Here is an 18,771-nt window from a genome sequence, read left to right on the forward strand (position 1 = left end):
AGTAAGTAAAATGTGGGCTTTTGAAGTCATGATGACGAAACCTGTCCTGTCCCGAGTGTGCGCGCGCGTGTTTGACTGAAGTGTCTCGTGAGCTCCTCCTCCGTCAGCGCGAGGAAGCAACTAGATCACTCTATCTCACACACACACACACTCCAGTGACTACAACCACAACACGCTGCACAATTCACCCCGGGCAACGCGTTCAGGTCTTATCCAGCACATTTTGATCTTCGAGAACGGGTGAGCAGAGATCTTATAATTTTTTAAGTCCTGGCCTGAATGTATATCATAAAGTCAGTGAGTTGGTCAGTTCTTGCGCGAGCACTGCGTGCTGCACGCGAGCTAACAGCAGGCTAGCGCTAGACATCGAAAGAATGAGACTTAACGGCTTTATTAACGGACGCTCAGTCAATAATACTTAATAATAGAGCTATGTTGTCAATAATAGATATGGAAGAAGGTAACGGTATCGTTTTCGCCTCTTTCCTCGATACTGCTTGAAGCCTGGATGTGTAAAGACTGATAACTGACAGCTAGTCCGGTCATATCTAACGTTAGACAGTACGTATTTGTTGTAAAATCAGACTATTCGATGGAATTGGGAACATTTGATTCATGATTTGATTGTTCTTTTTATTTAGTGTTTGTTTTGTTTGTTTGAGCGTGTTTAGCACTCTGAACTGTTAAGTTTAACTTCTCCCGAGCACTTCCAGGATCAAAGCTGGTTGGACTTTAGTCTCTTCAGGGTTGGGAGACTCTACGATTTTTGTGTTTGTTGATGAAATATATATTTATGTTTTAGAAGCAGAGGGTGTAAAAAAAATGGAGTCGAAACTCTTATCGTTGTTGCTGAAGTCAGTCGGTGTGCGTCATTCTGTAATATTCTTTCTCAAATGTGTTATACAACTTAAGCCCTAGGATCAGTTGTAAATTGGTAATACATACTGTATTGCCGTAGATACCCCAGGGCAGATTGTGGGGCATCTCTGCCTGTGTTTTACAAAAGGTCTGCTAACCTAGTTACCCAAAATACTGCAAGAGAAACAACACCACACCAGCAAAGCTATTTGATTAGTGCCATCTGTCCAGATGCTCTAGAACAGGGCTGTTCACTAACAAGTGGGCCAAATAAAAAAAAATATTTGGACAGAGCCACATTATTTTGCCAACAGAAGGACATTAGCTATAGATAGCAGTTGTATGATATATTTGACCTCTTAACTGTCAGTCAGTCCCATTTTTGGGGCATAGACACCAAAGTGACATTTCCAACTTAAAGTCCAACTGAAATCAAAATTGACCCTATTTACTTTGTTAGCGCATATTACTAGTCTTGTGGTGAACAATTAATCCGTGCAAGTTAAAACACAGAAAAAAATTGTTTGCCGTCGTAATATTTAATCAAAGTCTGAAAAGTTACTTCCGGTCTGGAATGGCGTCCCTTCTCTGATGACGTAGGTTTGAGGACTTGGGATGGGAAACGCTTAACCACTCCCTTCAAACCGTTAGTCTGTAATGAGCGAGAGATGGAGAGGAGGAGCGCTAGAGTAAAACCCTGCCCTCTGTTCAATATTCCGTTTTACTGGGAAATACGTCACAGCACTGAAGAAAAGTCGTTTGCAACTTCCGGTTCACACGGACTTTAAATTAATTTCCGACATTCGCTGCAAGCGGTTGACCAATCAGAGCGGAGTAGACCAACCACAACAGATTGAACCATCTGACCAAATAGAGCAGAGTAGACCAATCACAACAGGTTTAACCATCTGACCAATCAGAGTAGACCAATCGTAACAGACTGGGCCATCTGACCAATCAGAGCAGAGTAGACCAATCACAACAGATTGAACCATCTGACCAAATGGAGCAGAGTAGACCAATCACAACAGGTTGAACCATCTGACCAATCAGAGTAGACCAATCATAACAGACTGGGCCATCTGACCAATCAGAGCAGAGTAGACCAATCACAACATACTGGGTCATTTTACCAATCAGAGCAGAGTAGACCACTCACAACAGTCTGGGCCATCTGACCAATCAGAGCAGAGTAGACCAATCACAACAGACTGGGCCATCTGACCAGTCAGAGCAGAGTAGAACAATCACAACAGACTGGGCCATCTGACCAATCAGAGCAAAGTAGACCAATCACAACAGACTGGGCCATGTGACCAATCAGAGCAGAGATCAATCACAACAGACTGAGCCATGTGACCAATCAGAGCAGAGATCAATCACAATAGACTGGGCCATATGACCAATCAGAGCAGAGTAGATCAATCACAACAGACTGGGCCATCTGGCCAATCAGAGCAGAGTAGATCAATCACAACAGACTGGGCCATCTGGCCAATCAGAGCAGAGTAGACCAATCACAACAGACTGTGGGCCATCTGGCCAATCAGAGCAGAGTAGATCAATCACAACAGACTGGGCCATATGGCCAATCAGAACAAAGTAGACCAATCACAACAGACTGAGCCATGTGACCAATCAGAGCAGAGATCAATCACAACAGACTGAGCCATGTGACCAATCAGAGCAGAGATCAATCACAATAGACTGGGCCATCTGGCCAATCAGAGCAGAGTAGATCAATCACAACAGACTGGGCCATCTGGCCAATCAGAGCAAAGTAGACCAATCACAACAGACTTGGTCATCTGGCCAATCAGAGCAGAGTAGACCAATCACAACAGACTGGGCCATCTGGCCAATCAGAGCAGACTAGATCAATCACAGCAGACTGGGCCATCTGGCCAATCAGAGCAGAGATCAATCACAACAGACTGGGCCATATGGCCAGTCAGAACAAAGTAGACCAATCACAACAGACTGAGCCATGTGACCAATCAGAGCAGGGATCAATCACAATAGACTGGGCCATCTGACCAATCACAGCAGAGTAGATCGATCACAACAGACTGGGCCATCTGGCCAATCAGAGCAGAGTAGATCAATCACAACAGACTGGGCCATCTGGCCAATCAGAGCAAAGTAGACCAATCACAACAGACTTGGCCATCTGGCCAATCAGAGCAGAGTAGACCAATCACAACAGACTGGGCCATGTGACCAATCAGAGCAGAGTAGATCAATCACAGCAGACTGGGCCATCTGGCCAATCAGAGCAGAGATCAATCACAACAGACTGGGCCATATGGCCAATCAGAGCAGAGATCAATCACAACAGACTGGGCCATATGGCCAATCAGAACAAAGTAGACCAATCAGAACAGACTGGGCCATCTGACCAATCAGAGCAGAGTAGACCAATCACAACAGACTGAGCCCTGTGACCAATCAGAGCAGAGTAGACCAATCACAACAGACTGGGCCATCTGATCAATCAGAGCAGCAGGGTATGCTCTTGGAAAAGAGAGACTGGATCCTTGATCGATCCTTTTCAGACACTGTGAGAAAAGAGGTAAAGCTGCAATGTACAGGGTGGGCCATTTATATGGATACACCGCAACAACATGGGAATGGCTGGTGACACCAAAGTCCCGTTTGTGGCACACCAGTACATGTGAGGGGGCAAACTCCTCAAGATGGGTGGTGACCATGACATATACTAATGTGCCACAAACAGGACCTCAATATCACCAACCACTCCCATGCCACCACGGTGTATCCATATAAATGGCCCACCCTGTATATTATGAGAAAAATAAAGTGAACATTTTTTTTTCTTTTTTTTTTTTTTTCTTGGATGCATGTAAACCCTATTGTAGGAGACCTTTTTAAGGAACCACTTTAAGTTGTGGGGTCCTCTGCAATAATTCATAGCATTTAGGTTGATGGACATTCCTAAACATGTTTGATATAGCTTACATTCAATGTAGACTGAAGACTGAATCTGGCACACTTTAACCGGTCACTGTCTCATGAAGTAGATCATGCATTCCATCATTCCAGATCAGTCTGAGCTGTTACTTCAGGTGCCACAAGAGAAGGCAGGAATGGCATACCAGCGCACCTTCACAGACGTGTTTTAAAGAGCCTAATCATGCCTGTGCCCCCATGGAGATGATTCCCAGGAGGACTTGTGTTATCTGCCTAATTTCACTCCTGCAGGGGATATGATTTACTGCCAGGGCTACAGGAGATGACATCACATGGATGTTTTTAGGTTCTATGTTCATTTAAACGAATAGTCAATTACGTGAATGTTTATGATATTCATTTTATAATTAAAATAAATACAGTGGGGGGTAGTGCTGGGACAATAAATCAAGGCATCGTGTTTCTTCAAACAATTTTGGATCGATTTTGAGATTTTCAGTATTCATCGCGATTCTCTCTCCAATCAATGTAATGTATTTCACATTACAACAATTTCTCATTTTAATTGTCTTAATTCATTTTCAAATGTTAAACCATTGTTTTGACGGAAAACTGCTGGGAGCTTTAAGTAGGCCTTGCTGAGAATCTTTGGACCTTGTTTTGTTTATTAAAGGAGCCATAGTTTCTCGCACTGTTTGGATGTTTTAATGTAACCGTTTTCATTATATAGAGATAGCACTACAGGAAGGGATACAAAGCACATTGCTGGACAGATCGCACTTGTTGTTCTATTGATTGGGTTACTCTCCTCCCATTGCTATGCCAACAACCTCCCCGGGTGACAGCTGTTGTGTGTTTACTCTGGTTCCTTAATTTCCATTGGCTGTGCTCCTCACAGGCCTCAATCAATCCACGCCTGCTTCTATTTCTGGTGGCGTCCCCCATGGGAGGACTGGAGCGCATGGCCTCCGCTGGATTCATGGAGAGGTAGACATGGTGCAACCGAGGCTCCTCACGGGCAGAGCTGTTGTTTATCTGTCGCCACCTATCTGATCACTTCCAGGGGGGGAAAAGCAGCTGTCAGATCGCAATCCAGCTAGAAGTGGAAGTATTTGATGGAGTTTTCTTTCATAATCCTAATTGGATTATTAGGTTATGGTTTTTTTTTTTTGAGAGAAAACCCCATGATTTCTTTGTCTTGGCACTCAAGCCTGCCATCAGAATGCTGCTACACGCTTTGTCTAATGAGTTTCATGTTCAGTTGTTTTAGTCTTTTAATTGACTTCAAAATCCTTTTTGTATAGACATACTCAGAGCTAACAACTCAAACCAGCTGGCAGGACAGGCCTGTGGATTAGGATCTGTCTGTAGCAGCATATCATTTCAGACATGAGTGTGTGTCACTAAGCCCTGTTTCTTTGATCTGGGAACGTCTGACTAGGTGGCACAGCGTGAAGAAGACAAGTCTGTTCTCTCGCACCATTAGGACAAAATGTAGGTGTTGCCTTTGGCTTGCTTAGTTGGGGACACTTATATTCAACAATATTATTGATCTACCTGCATTGACACCATTGAATGAGAACTGAACTGAGCTGGGCGATGACATCACTGTTTTCTCCAGAGAGGCTGTAGATAAATTAACTAAATGAATAAATTTTTTTATAACAGAAATGATGAATCAATACCGAACTTACTTAAGCTGGACTATGACACTCTTTTCTTCTAGAGCTGCTGTACAGCCAAAACAAACTTTGTTGCATTATTTTCCTGTTATCACTGTAAAGCTGCTTTGAAACAATCTGTATTGTAAACATCGCTATATAAATAAAGGTGACTTGACTAAATGAGAACCCATTCACTGAACGCCTTGCAATAACAATAACTTTGTATTGTTAACAGTTGGATTACCTTAATATTGACATGCTACACCACTCTTCATTTAGCTCCACTGGACATGCTTTAAGCTTTATGTGGTGAGAATGACTTATACTGATTGTCTAATTGTCCAATATTTCTCCTTTTTGACTCAATAATAACAAATAATCATCAGACTCACTTGAACTACATAAAATATTGGCAATATCTAAATGGCTGAATTTATTTTCATCCTTTTAGGGGTTCTGTCAATGCAATAAATACATGAAATAAGTTACTTTACCTGTAAATACCCAATGGTCCTGTTTGTCAGTAAGCACAGTATTAAAGAACTGATTAGGTCAAAGTAATAATATTTGTAAAAAAAACAACAAAACAAATCCAGTCCAAGCAATTATCAGTCTGACTGTACTTTTATGGGCAAAATAATTATCCATGTTTTGGTTATTTGTTAATGTGTAACCTGTAACTTATAAGAATTAAAGCTGTAAAGCTGTTTGGAAACACAGGCAAAAAGTAATGTATAGAATAAAACTGGTATTGCAATGAAGGCCTACTTGGTAAGAATTAGTTTCAAAGTGATTGGGTCTTTAAAGTAGCAAGGGAACGGTATTGGGACTGACATCTGAGTGAAATGGTTAATTGAAAAAGAAAAAAATGCAGAATGGGGTTTTGTTTCAGTTCATTGGTTGCTGATTGGATGGAGGCAGGTCTGGATATGAACTTGCAGTCGTTTGTAAGAAAGAGTTTAAGCAGACTGAATGTTTGGAGAAGTCCTGCATACATTTTCAGAGAGAAATTTGTTTTACCAGAAGAAGAATGAAAAGGTGAAGATGAAATGTATACACTGATGAATCGTTCACAATAAGATTAATAACAGGCATTTAGAAAATAGAGTAATTGTCTGCTTTTGTTAAACTCATGATTGCAAATCTGAAACTGAAAATTGCTTTAGCTTTGCCGGAGTGGGACCCCTCAGGACTGGGTCCCTTGACACTTCAGCTGTAACTACAGTTAATGATAAAGTTAGTCAGGCACTAGGAGACAGAGTATAAAAAATTGAAAGCAAATATTAAATTTGCGTCATAAAAAAGCATGTGGGAGTTTGTTTCCCATACAGTCTCTTTAAATATGCCCTATAACTAGTCTCCCATTCAGTAAATGTGACTTTTTTGAGTGGAAGAGTGGAGCTCTTATATAAGTGGATATGAGAAGATATCCACAGATCATCCAGAATTCTCTCTTATCTGAAACATGACAGCTGAACCGTTGTCTTGCCTTCCGATATCCATTGGGAGGCAATACAGTTGTTAACCAGATTACAACTCTACAGAGCTCATTTCTCAAGAAAAGGCTTCTGCCACGGCTGTAAAATTCTCATAATCTTAAGAGGCCATTTTGTTTGTGTTTGGCAACTGGTGAATTCTATATAACATGCAGTCCTTTTTTCCTCCCTTGCCCCCCCCCTCTCTCTCTCTCTCTCTCTCTCTCTCTCTCTCTCTCTGTGTGTGTGTCTTTCAGCTCGATTGTAATTGTAGATTCTGCTCTACTGTTTTGAAAGGGCTGGTTTTCTGAGGTCCAGTTACCTGATCCTGGAAATAAAGAAAGTAGACACTCACTGTCCAAGGGAGAGCTACTGTTATATTATGCTGCACATAGGTATTACAGAAGTGTCCTTTCCTCTTCATTCATACCCTGTAAACATTGATTTCCCATACCAGAGAAAAGTATAGACTCATACAAAAAGAATGCCTCTCAGTCATTTCTTATGATCCACTAGAAATGTGTGGTGATGTTTGTGTCTGCAGAGACACTACCCTGTGCCTGTATTTTCGGTATTTTATTCTTCTATTGCTGTGCTCGGGAGGTTTTTGAGCTGCAATGTTTGACCAGGAAGTGTGTCATCCCAGCCAATAACGATGCGTGGCACAGGTGAGGGCGGGAGTTTGAATGTTGTGCTTGCAAACAGTAACTGAAAATTTCTGCATAGTGCACCTTAAGTTACCCTGGTAATCCAGAGTTCTCGCGAGAGCACAAGTTGAATTTGCTCAGCGAGTTACTCTGGTGTTGAGTAATGATGCTTATTAAATATGCCCCTCGATCTGAGCTACACCAATCACATCGGGTTATCTGATATAGGCAGGCCAGAGGCGAGCTAAACAGATGACGACAGCGCTGTGACGTCGAAGTCATTAGTAAACATTGCGGCTTTGGCCGCTACAATGAACGAGTTAGACTTGGCTTTTTATCTAAAACAGGAACAGAAGACGCCGCTCGAATCGTTCCTTTGCATGAAGGGCGTTTTTGCTGTTTTGCCGACTGGATACGGTAAGAGTCTAATCTACCAGTTAGCTCCGCTGGTAGCTAAGCGGATGGGGTTTATTGTTGTGATTGGTCGTAGTGTTATCCAGTTGCGTGCAGTGAGATTTTCAAATGCATGCTTGGTGCCGCCCCTCGAGCTGGGCGATTTTCATTAGTCGACGCCAGACAAATAATCTTTTAGATTTAGGTCTGGATTTCCAGGCTACCTTTAAGTCTCACTTGTCCTACTGTAGGTCAAGGGCGACACATTTGAAATGTCTCAGGTTTTTTTGTCCATACAGTTGTAGCAAATTAGCTCTAAAGAAATATTAATAACTTGTTATAATTGATTATGAATATTTGGATCAGTTAATAGAATTAACTTAATGTAATAAAATTAATATTACAATCAATTAACCTGTTTGTGCCGTGAACACTCAGTGTTAATTGTTTATTAATTCTAAGAAATGTACATTTCCGGGGTATGGGAAATGTCTTTCTTACTATAGCCTACAGTACTCAGTCAGTACTACTAAGAGCAAGTAGTCAAAATCTGCATGATTAGGGACTCCAGTATATATGAGCCAGTTTACCAAGGGAAAGAGAGCTGAAGCAGAATACAGGAAAGCAAGAAGTTGAAGCATTGTTTGAAATTCAGCAGATCAACAGCCTTGAGCAAACCATCAGTTTAGTTCTAACACGCCCTTCTTTAAAAGGGGTAAGGAGACTTAATGTATCAAATAATGAGACTAAGTTTGATACTTGCATGTCTCGCCCATTTCAATTAAACTATCCTGATGCAATTTGTTGAGGCTCCAGTGATCTTTGCTGATGTGGTCTTGATGAGAGAGAACCAGTGGGAGTCAGAGCCTGGCACAAGCTTTGGGGGTCCTTAGAAAACTTCTACTTCAGCATCATCCTCACATCAGGATTTCAGAAAGACACTAGAGTCTAAGAGGCGTGATCTTGTGATCAGTGATTTTTAAAGTGTGAAGATGTCACACCCTCTGGAGGATTGTGAGCCAATAAGAAGTTGTTCCCTTTGGAGGGAATTTCTTTACGACCTTTTGTTCAAGCAGGCCTTTGCACATGTAATTTGATTGGGTGTTTAACAAAAGAATCTTCAAGATTCTTATAATACTAATGCGTCACAAAATTAGCTAAATGTAATGTAAATTAACAAATGGGGGACGAAGATTGGAGTTTATAGAGACTAAACATGCTACACAAATGATTTTGGTAAACCATAGTATGCAAGTCTGAAACATTGATCCAAAAGAGTTTAAAAGAGAGAATGAATACATAGGCCAAACCACATAAAAGGAAAATCATGAGATGGGAAAATTAGATAGGCCTACATGTTTATACATTTCTCAAGTGGTTATATATAATATGTAGGATTAAAAGGGTTTATTTCTCCTTCTCTGCAAGAATTACGAGTCTGCAAGAGTCACAACTCTCTGCAAATTCCTTTTGGGGTCGTAAAAAGTCTTATCAGTCTTATGGCTACGGTTTGGAGCGGTACGGTTTGGGTCGGTAAACCATGAATCGGCTTGTGTTTCCACTGCCAACAGTACCCTTACTTGATAGGTGTGGTGTAGCCTATGCCGGAAAGAAGCGATCGACGTCATTTTCGCGCGAAGAAGAAAGTGACATAAACAACAATGGATGACATACAGTTGATCTTGTTCTTGCTTCTCGACATGTTTATCACAAGAAGCCAATCGCCGACGTTAGGAGTTTCTCAATACCAAGTACGCAAAGTTCGGACTTGCCAAGTCCGACTCAGGAGAAAGACTCCCGAAGACGCGAGTCCGGTAATTCTGCAAATGGAACAGAGCGTTCTTGAAAGTGTCTCTCAGCTCGCTCTGCTACTCCGGTTATCTCTGTATGTATATTTTAGGCAACAATAAAACTAAATATGTTATAAAACACCACTCTGCCTCTTTTCGTTTTCATTTACAGAAATCTTAAACATTATAGCCACACAAATGTGGTTCAGGCAACGCGTATTGATAATATTCACTGCATGTAACGTTAGCCTATTTATAACAAAACGAAATATAAAACACAACCCTGCCTCTTTTCGTTTAAATATAATATAAAAATATGAAACATTTTAATATAGTCCAGGCAATGTGCATTTGTACTAAACAACAAATGTTGCAGTAAAGTTAAACAACATTACAAATGACAGAATGACAAAACTCAACCCAGTCTCTTTTTGTTAAATTTCACTTTTATCAATAGCCAATAAGTAAAAGGTACAAGAAGCTATACAATATGAAATAAAGCAAACAATTCAGTCAAACATACAAAGTCAGCGCTCTAGTCTAACCTTACAACGGTAAAGTTAAATAGCTTAAATATATAAAGTTATGAAACTTCACTTAGCCCTCAGCCAAAACGATTGGCCAGGGAACAAATTATAGATTCACGAGACCAAATATCGCCCGTTAGATATCCTACACAAGACGAATTATATCTCATGTTTAACCACTACTGAGACGTCAGAGTCAGCGGCAAACGTCAGAACGACTAGCCGAGGAAAGGCTGTTCCAGGGCGGGGTACATGAGCGCCTGGTGATCGCCTGAATCTCACAACCTGGATCAAATTTTCATAAATCTTTATAAATATACCACAGATTTGAGCTTTAAACAACTACATTCTCGCCTGAAAAACTCTTAAAACTACATTTCGTGACTAGACATGTGCCGGTATTCGGTAATGCGATAAATCGCGGTAATGAATATGCACGATATTGTTATCGCGGGCACTTCAAAATACCGTGAAAAATAATAGATCCGAATTTAGATTTTTAGAACGCGCATTATAGCTTATTTTCCATCAACCGCTTAAACAAACTGCGCGAAACACGTGCGCACTCTGATGTAAACAATCGCCACGTGTATAAGCATGCGGCCGGTGCGCACTTCTAGTCTAATGTAAACAGTCCTCACATGGAGAAGCAGCATGGCGGAAGGAGGAACGCCGCCGCCTACAGTCTATGGCCGCCGCCGATCTATCCGGATCCATCCCGCTTCTAAAAGCAGAGCTGCCAACTCGACGCATTCAGCGCGAGACTCCTCACACGCTCACGCCACACATCCGTTTTCTCACGCAGAGAAAAATCGCGGAGCAAAGAGGACACGAAGACCGTCAAACAAGACAGAGCAGGTTACTTTTGAAATAGAACAATTGTGTCACAGAACGTTACATTTAAACTATTTAATGACCAGCAGCATTTTAGATGACTAAAACATATAGATAAAGAGGAGTATTTTGCTGAATATGTGCACTGCACTTTTTTACATATTTATTATATTTTTACTTGTGTCATTACATAATTGTTATTATAATGAAAACCACATTATATTTGATTTAATTAGTTATTTGTAACCTTTAATAATACCAGCTGATAGGGCTCTATATGGTTACATAGCATTATGTGAGATATTTTTTTTCATTAGAAAAAATAACATGTGGGCTATCTACTGTAGCCTTCCTAATATTTATCCAAAATAAGTCAATATTGAATCAAGATTTAAATCAAATCCCAAGTATTGAATTGAAATCATTAAATTTGTGTTAAGCAATACAAACAGTAGCCTACCAGTCATTGTACCATGTAATCATTGTAACATGTTGTCACTAAACTTAATAAAATTCTGTTTAGTTACCAAATGTTTTGACAATCACAATTACACCTTGTGATGCAAGTTTTATTTTATTTTTTACATCCCCCCAAATCCATCTGTTTCTCATGTGCAATTAAAATACCGTGATAATACCGTATACCGTGATAAAAGATCACTCAATTAATCGCAGCATGAAAATGTGATACCGGCACATGCCTATTCGTGACACAATAACAGTAGTATTATATTTCAACTGTATATTAAAAAATGGTGCTTATGTTGTCATTCCCCTTGTAGCACGCGCAACTGACGTTACTCTGTCAACCAATCAACGTTCTGCAGTGACTCTAGCTCCACCCTTTAGTACAGTACCACAACGGAAAGGTACTGGAAAAAGTGGTACAGTACGGTTCGGCATTTTGGTACCATTCACAACTTTTGACAGTGGAAACGGAAATAATTGTGTACCGTACCGTACTAGGGCTGTCACTTTTATGAAAAAATCCTGTTCGATTTTTGAGACAGAAGTGTTCATTGAATCGATTGTAAAATCGATTTTTCCATGTCTAAACATGTCCATGGACAACTAACAGGCATTAGAACGTAAAGAGGACGCTTGAGACGCGCACAAGTCAGCAATATTTCTGATGATTTACTGGCGTTAAGTTTCATGCACAATGACAAACAGGAGTGCAACATTCTCGAAAAACAATAAGCAGAGTGGACTGCCATAACATCAATGAAAAACATTACTGCAGGCTTCAACACGTTGGTTGTGTTTACGATTAGAAATGGCAAACAAATTTCGCCTACGTAGGCGACTCTAGCCCAAATCTGTATCTGTATGCATGAGACTGTCTGAATACCGGCAGAATTCACAGTTTTGTTGTAAAAAGAGACACATTATGCAGAAGTATAATTTGCTGTTATGTGTGTTTGTCAGAGCCTGCAGTTGCTGTGTTACGCGCGTTCGCTGCGGGCGTATCGTGACGAGCTGGACGCGCTCCGAGAGAAGGCCGTTAAGATCGATTCCCCATTTTCGTTTTCGAAACTTGTGTTGGTTGTGTCCGATCAATTGTGCAATCGATTTTCGAACGTAAAGTGACAGCCCTGTACCGTACCGTACCGTACCGCTCAGTGGAAACGAACAGGACACCGAGTTCTGCCAGTGTGTTAGCTTCATTTGTGATGTTAGTTTTGGGGGGAAGTTTCATAGACCTTTGTTGGGAGAGTGAGTTTGCTGGATTATTAATTAAATATAGGCTAATTAATAATTTGTGTGTGTCTGATTGGTCCAGATGTTACACAGTGGAAGACAATTGTAAACAAAACTGTTTAGTTACTAACATTCATGAGGGTGAGTAGGCTAAATAATGACAGAATTCTCTTCTTTTTTGATCCAAGATTTAGTGGAAGATTTAGTCATTGTAGCATTCCTGGCACTGAACATGACAAGAGTGCTGAAAGCTAATCACAGCTAAAGTGTTTTCACACAGTCAGCTCTGTTTACAGCCAGGTGCCTGCAGAATGAGTAATGCTGAATCCGCCCAACAGCCAGGGATGTCACCGGATGATCTTTATCATTGAATTACACTCTTTTCTAATAGCTTATGGCTTTTTGTATTTTTTAAGCTTGACAGCCTTCATTTACTTTGTCATATTGAAAAGAGCAGCCAGGATAATCTTAAAATATTGTTGTGAATTGGATGCGGAGAGCAGAGTTCGTCTGTCAGTGGACACGCACTAAACTACTTCTGCTGAACACAAAGAAAGATATTTTAAAGAATGTCTGTAACCAGACAGTTGATGGATCCCATTGACTTCCATAGTTTGGAGGGAAAAAAATGATATGGAAGTCAGTGGGATCCATCAACTGTCTGGTTACCCATATTCAGCAGAAGAAAGAAACTCATACAGGTTTGGAACAACTTGAGGGAGAGCAAATTATGACAGAATTTTCATTTTTGGGTGAGCTATCCCTTTAAAGAGCCTAGACCAATCAATGTATGCGAGATAAAAATAGTAATGTGGAGAGTGGTCGATATTTTGTCTGCAATAAAACTTGATTGGTGGCTTTGGCGGAGCTGTAATAGAGAACCATTTGTTTAGAGGGTCTGTAAATCAAAGGTTACGGGCTAACCTCAATCTGTGGTCTCACCACTAATGCTGTACAGTCTCACACACTGAGTAATAATTCAGAAGCTTTGTCTTCAAGAAATCATGGGTTATTAGCTTCACTGCAGTGTCTCTTTTGTCTCTGATCTCAAGCAGTAACGCAACAGTATTTCCAGCATCGTTTCTGTTGATCTATTGTAATAAGTGCCCTAAATCGACCCAAGTGGCCCAGTTTATGCAGGTGTCAGGAGACAGCCACACAGTCTGCTTCAAAGGTTTGGTAAGTCCACAGGGCATCACATCTGCTTGTTCTCGGCCCATGTTGTCTCTGGTTAGAGGGGCAGGCCGTCTCACAGCAGCTGCTCCATTCTGCCACTGGCAGGAAGCCACTAATGAGATCGCTAACAGAATGACGCCAGAGACCTTAATGAACAACAACATGCACAGGAGACAAATAAAGGGGGAGTTGTAGAGGAACTGTACTTCGGTTCGGAGTAGAGCACAATGAGACTGCAGTCTTAAAACATGACTTTGTTTTTGCCAACATTTCTGTTCCTCCCAGTCTTAACTGAATTGCCAGTACATGAGGAAACTCTTGACAGGCAGTGATGCTTCATGAAATATTGAGTAGATGTGGACATATTTTCAGAAGCTTTGCAGTCATCATTTAAGGCCAGCATGAGTTTAAGACTTTGCTGGGTAAAGGGGTCATAGACTGGATTATTTTATTATTTTTTAAAGTTTCCTGGTGTGCCCTCATAATGTTAGTATGATTTTTAACATCAAATATTTTCATAATTTATAAATAAAAGGCATTTTTCCAAGCCTGATTTTAACCTCTGATTTGAACGCTCTGTTTTAAGGGGCGTGTCTGCTGTGAGACTTCAGTGTAAACGCCCACTGCAGTGATTGGCTGACATGTTTGCATATGAAATAGCTAGTATTTAGGGCTGGGTATCGTTCAAAAATTTTCGATACCAATACTGATACCGATACCTTGATTTCGATACCGGTTCCTGAACGATACTTTTTTCGATACCAATTTTATGAAATCCATTTTAACAAGATTGCATAACACATTACCTCAGAAAAACTTTGGTTTTATTTTTCAGTTTGACTCATGCTCCTTAGCCAGTGCACAAAGGAACACATTTTTTTATAAAGAGCTCATGCTCACCAAAGCTGAATTTGTTTGATCAAAAATACAGTAAAACTTGTAACATTGTGAAATAGTATTACAATTTAAAATCTTATTTGAATATATTTCAAAATGTAATTTATTCCTGTGATATCAAAGCTGAATTTTCAAAATCATTACTTCAGTGTCACATGATCCTACAGAAATATGTTTGCTGCTTAATATTTTGGAAACTATGATACATTTTTTTCATGATTCTTTGATGAATAAAAATTTCAAAAGAACAGCATTTGAAACAGAAATATTTTGTAACATTACACATGTTTTAAGGTCATTTTTGATCACTTTAATGCATCCTTACTGAAAAACAATTCTGACTAACCAACACAGTTTTGAACGGCAGTGTACATTCAGGTTATTATTGCAATATAAACACTGTCAGAGACCAAGGTATCTCTTCATTTACCAGTCGAAGACGGAGCAACTTTCTGCTATTATGTTTACTCCGTGCACTGTCAAGGTCTTCATCATATTTGTCGTGGTACCGGTCTTTGCAGCAATTATTTTACCGCAAATACTGCATCGCGCGCTGTTGGCATCGAGCCTGGAGAAATGTAGCCACAATTTTGATCAACTTTTCCACATCTTTAGGGTATATTTTGTGTGTGTGTGTGTGTGTGTGTGTGTGTGTACTCACGTCTCATATGAGTATGTGCGCGGAGAGTTTGTGTGTGTGTGCTCGCGTCGCGTCTCATTGAGTATGTGCGCGAGGTTGTGTGTGTGTGTGCTCGCGTCTCATATGAGTATGTGCGCGGAGAGTTCCGCGCGTCTCGTGTGTGTGTAGAGTTTGTGTGTATGTGCGTGAGCGACTTTAAGTGTGTTGTTGTGCATTTCATATGTATTTGTTTGAGCACTGACGTTGACGAGTTAACCCCTTAGGTATCGAAATCTGGTACCGAACAACAAGTCATTTTTCGATACTCGATAGTATTGAGGCAATTCGGTCGGTACCTAAAAAGTATCGAACTCGGTACCCAGCCCTACTAGTATTACATGTGGAACTCTCTCTAAAACCTTTACTATTACAGCTATCGATGATCTATTCCCATCACATGAAAGGTTGCAGTGATGAGCATTGAGCAGATGATCGCATATGAAAAGATCTTATCATTGCAACGCAATTTTGGCACTCTCACAAATGCTTTCAACAGAGGTGTGAATAGGGCTGTCGCGATAACCGCAAAACCGCAGTACCGCGCTACTGACAAGCCAACCGCAGAGGAATTCAAGTAACCGCAGCAACCGCGATATTCGCTGTTTTCTTTTTTCATAAGGCTATACCCTTTTTGTTTTGATCTTCGTGCACGTGTATTGAATGTTAAATAAGTTAATAATGATAATAAGATGTGGTAATCATGGTTTTATCATGGTGATTTGTACAGAGGCTTTGTGGATTTGCACTTAAGCCTAAACAGACAGTGACTGAGAGAGATCGACTGAGCGCGTGCGATTACCTGCGTCTGTCTTTGAGGTCAAGTCATATTCGTGAAAGGTTGCCGTGTCCAAGGAAAGTTAAATATTTGTCCTGTCATCCTTTTAATGTTTAAAATAAAGGGTATTTACCATGAATGGCACCAGCAACAGCGCTGGTCAGCGCGAGGAACTCGCGGTCGTGGGAAACAAAACTCAGTGAGTCACGCATTGAATCAATGCCATTTGTCTCTATTAAGTGAAGCTTCAGCGTTACCCATGCGATGCATTGCTGGTCAGCTGAGCCTTGAAAAGTGGAGCTCAAAGTTTAAAATAATTAACTTTGTTTCATTACTATCTTTTAATGAATCAATCAGCGTTTTTGAACGTGTTGTTGACTGAATGGTTTAATGACTCACTCAAAGACAGACCGTTACCGTAACAACTGCGCGCTGAGTGACAGGCTTTCAATGCGCAGAGACGCTGTTTAGTTTCGGTTTATTGGTTACTGAAAATGTACTCGTTTTTGTGCATGCTGACCACATCGTAACACTTATTTCTATAGCAACAAAATAAATTAATAAATCAAAATAAATTAATAAATGCGGTAAAACCGCATATCGCGCTATTGAGCCACTCAAAATTACCGCAAGGGAAAATCCTTCACCGCGACACCCCTAGGTGTGAAGTCCAGGGGTCAGAAAGTAAAAGTCCTGCCATATATTTATTCCACCCATGAACTCAGCCAGATGATTTCACTAATTAGTTCTCTCTACTGGCTGGAAAATTGTGCTAATTAGCAAATCCAGGTGATTGGAACAATAGCTACTGAGGAGGACTTTTACTTTCTGAACCTGGGCTTTACACCTCTGGCTTTCACCAAATAACAATGCAAACACGATGTAAATATAGCATAAAAAATGTAAACGATGTAAATATAGAAAAATAACCCACTATCCTAGCATTAGGATCGTTTGGAAGGTAATGGTATTATTTCTCCTGTATCAATCTTTTCTCGTTCTCATGTCACTGTTAACTAACGCTCCAGTGGGCGGGGCCAAAGCTGAAGTGTGACGTCACAAGTCTCCACTTTTTAGATCCTGTCGCTTGCTTGCCTTGGTTTCAATAAAAGCAGTTTTTGGAATAACAAGAAAGTTTTGAGTTTTGAAACTTACAGGGTATTTTTATAGTATAACGAACTCTTAACTGTCAAAGGAACATTTGAATTCTCAGTCTATGGCCCCTTTAATTCCTGCCACATAGAGCTGGTAAGTCCCGCCCATCCCGTAAAACCCCAAGTGGACCTCTAGGTTGAAAAATCGTCAATGCAAGTGAATGTGAGAAAATAATTATTTTCTGGTCCCGTTTGAATTGTGCCATGAATGTGAACATATGTTGTCTGTGAATTTTTTATATCATTTTTCATGTTACGAGTTTGACAGTATATTGTATGATTCTTTGGCTAGGAGTTGTGGAAAAGACATAATGAGAAAGACCACATGTCGCCTATGTGACGTCACCCCATAACACATTTTCCCTCCACTTGTCAAATCACGGTGCTAATGCTGCGATAATCTATGGAGACAGATCGAGATGCCTGTGTGTTTTGTACCCAAATGTCACCATTCAAACCAAATGGGCTGTTCTTTCTTCAGATTCCCGTCTGATGTAAAAACTAGGTTGTAGTCCACAAAGTGCTCTCACACAAAGTCTAACCGTATCAAACTTCTACCCGCTAAATTGTAGATCTCACATTCACTTGCATTGGCGATTTTTCAACCTAGAGGTCCAGTGGGGTTAGCGGAAGGGGCGGGACTTACCAGCTCTATATAGTCTGCTTGTCCCTACTAGTTCTGTGGAGTCGGTGTACTGTCTCTGTGTGTGTCTAGTGCTGAAGGCAGTGTGGATGCTGGTGTAGAACATTTTAAATCAAGGTTTTATTTGAGTTTGGACGCTGTTCTAGAAGCTTGTAGGCTGTAAGCAGCAAAGCAACTCAGTAGATTTTGTAACTGAGCTGCAGTTTGCTAAAATGAAATAGCTGACTCATATTTCATAACCCTCATCTAATTCATATGAAAATAGACCTTTGCATGTCAAGTCTAGGTCAGCTTTTTTTCTGCACCCGGTAAACAACTAGAAAAGGGCCTCAGTTTTTCTAATGAAGAGCGTGTTGACGTGACTCACGGCAAGCCTCCTGATGTGGTGGATGGTGGTGGTGATGGTAATTTTTGCAATGACGGATCACAGTGATAGTCATAATGATAATGTTGGTGTGTTTAGAGATACTTTGGCTGAAGGATGGGGTAATTACTGCCATTCTCTCTCCTCTTGATGAATTATCAGCTGGTTGTGGCTAATAATCAAATGGGAGGAGCTGATGGACAATGGACATGGACTTGAGAAAAAAAGGCAGCTGTTCAAACCAATTTTCTCTCTCATCCCCA

The 18,771-nt window shown here is 40.6% G+C and overlaps 1 protein-coding gene across 2 annotated transcripts in view; it reads left to right on the top strand.

Annotated features, from left to right (window-relative positions):
- The first annotated feature begins 78 nt into the window (after positions 1 to 78).
- Positions 79 to 18,771, top strand: part of ndrg3b (ndrg family member 3b) — a 55,712-nt gene continuing 37,019 nt past the window's right edge. For both annotated transcript variants that reach the window (XM_082145210.1, XM_082145211.1), the window contains exon 1: positions 79 to 240. The gene's annotated coding sequence lies outside the window, so the exon portion shown is untranslated. The remainder of the gene's footprint in view (positions 241 to 18,771) is intronic.

This window comes from Leuciscus leuciscus, assembly GCF_965113295.1.
Source record: "Leuciscus leuciscus genome assembly, chromosome: 18".
NCBI lineage: Eukaryota > Metazoa > Chordata > Actinopteri > Cypriniformes > Leuciscidae > Leuciscus > Leuciscus leuciscus.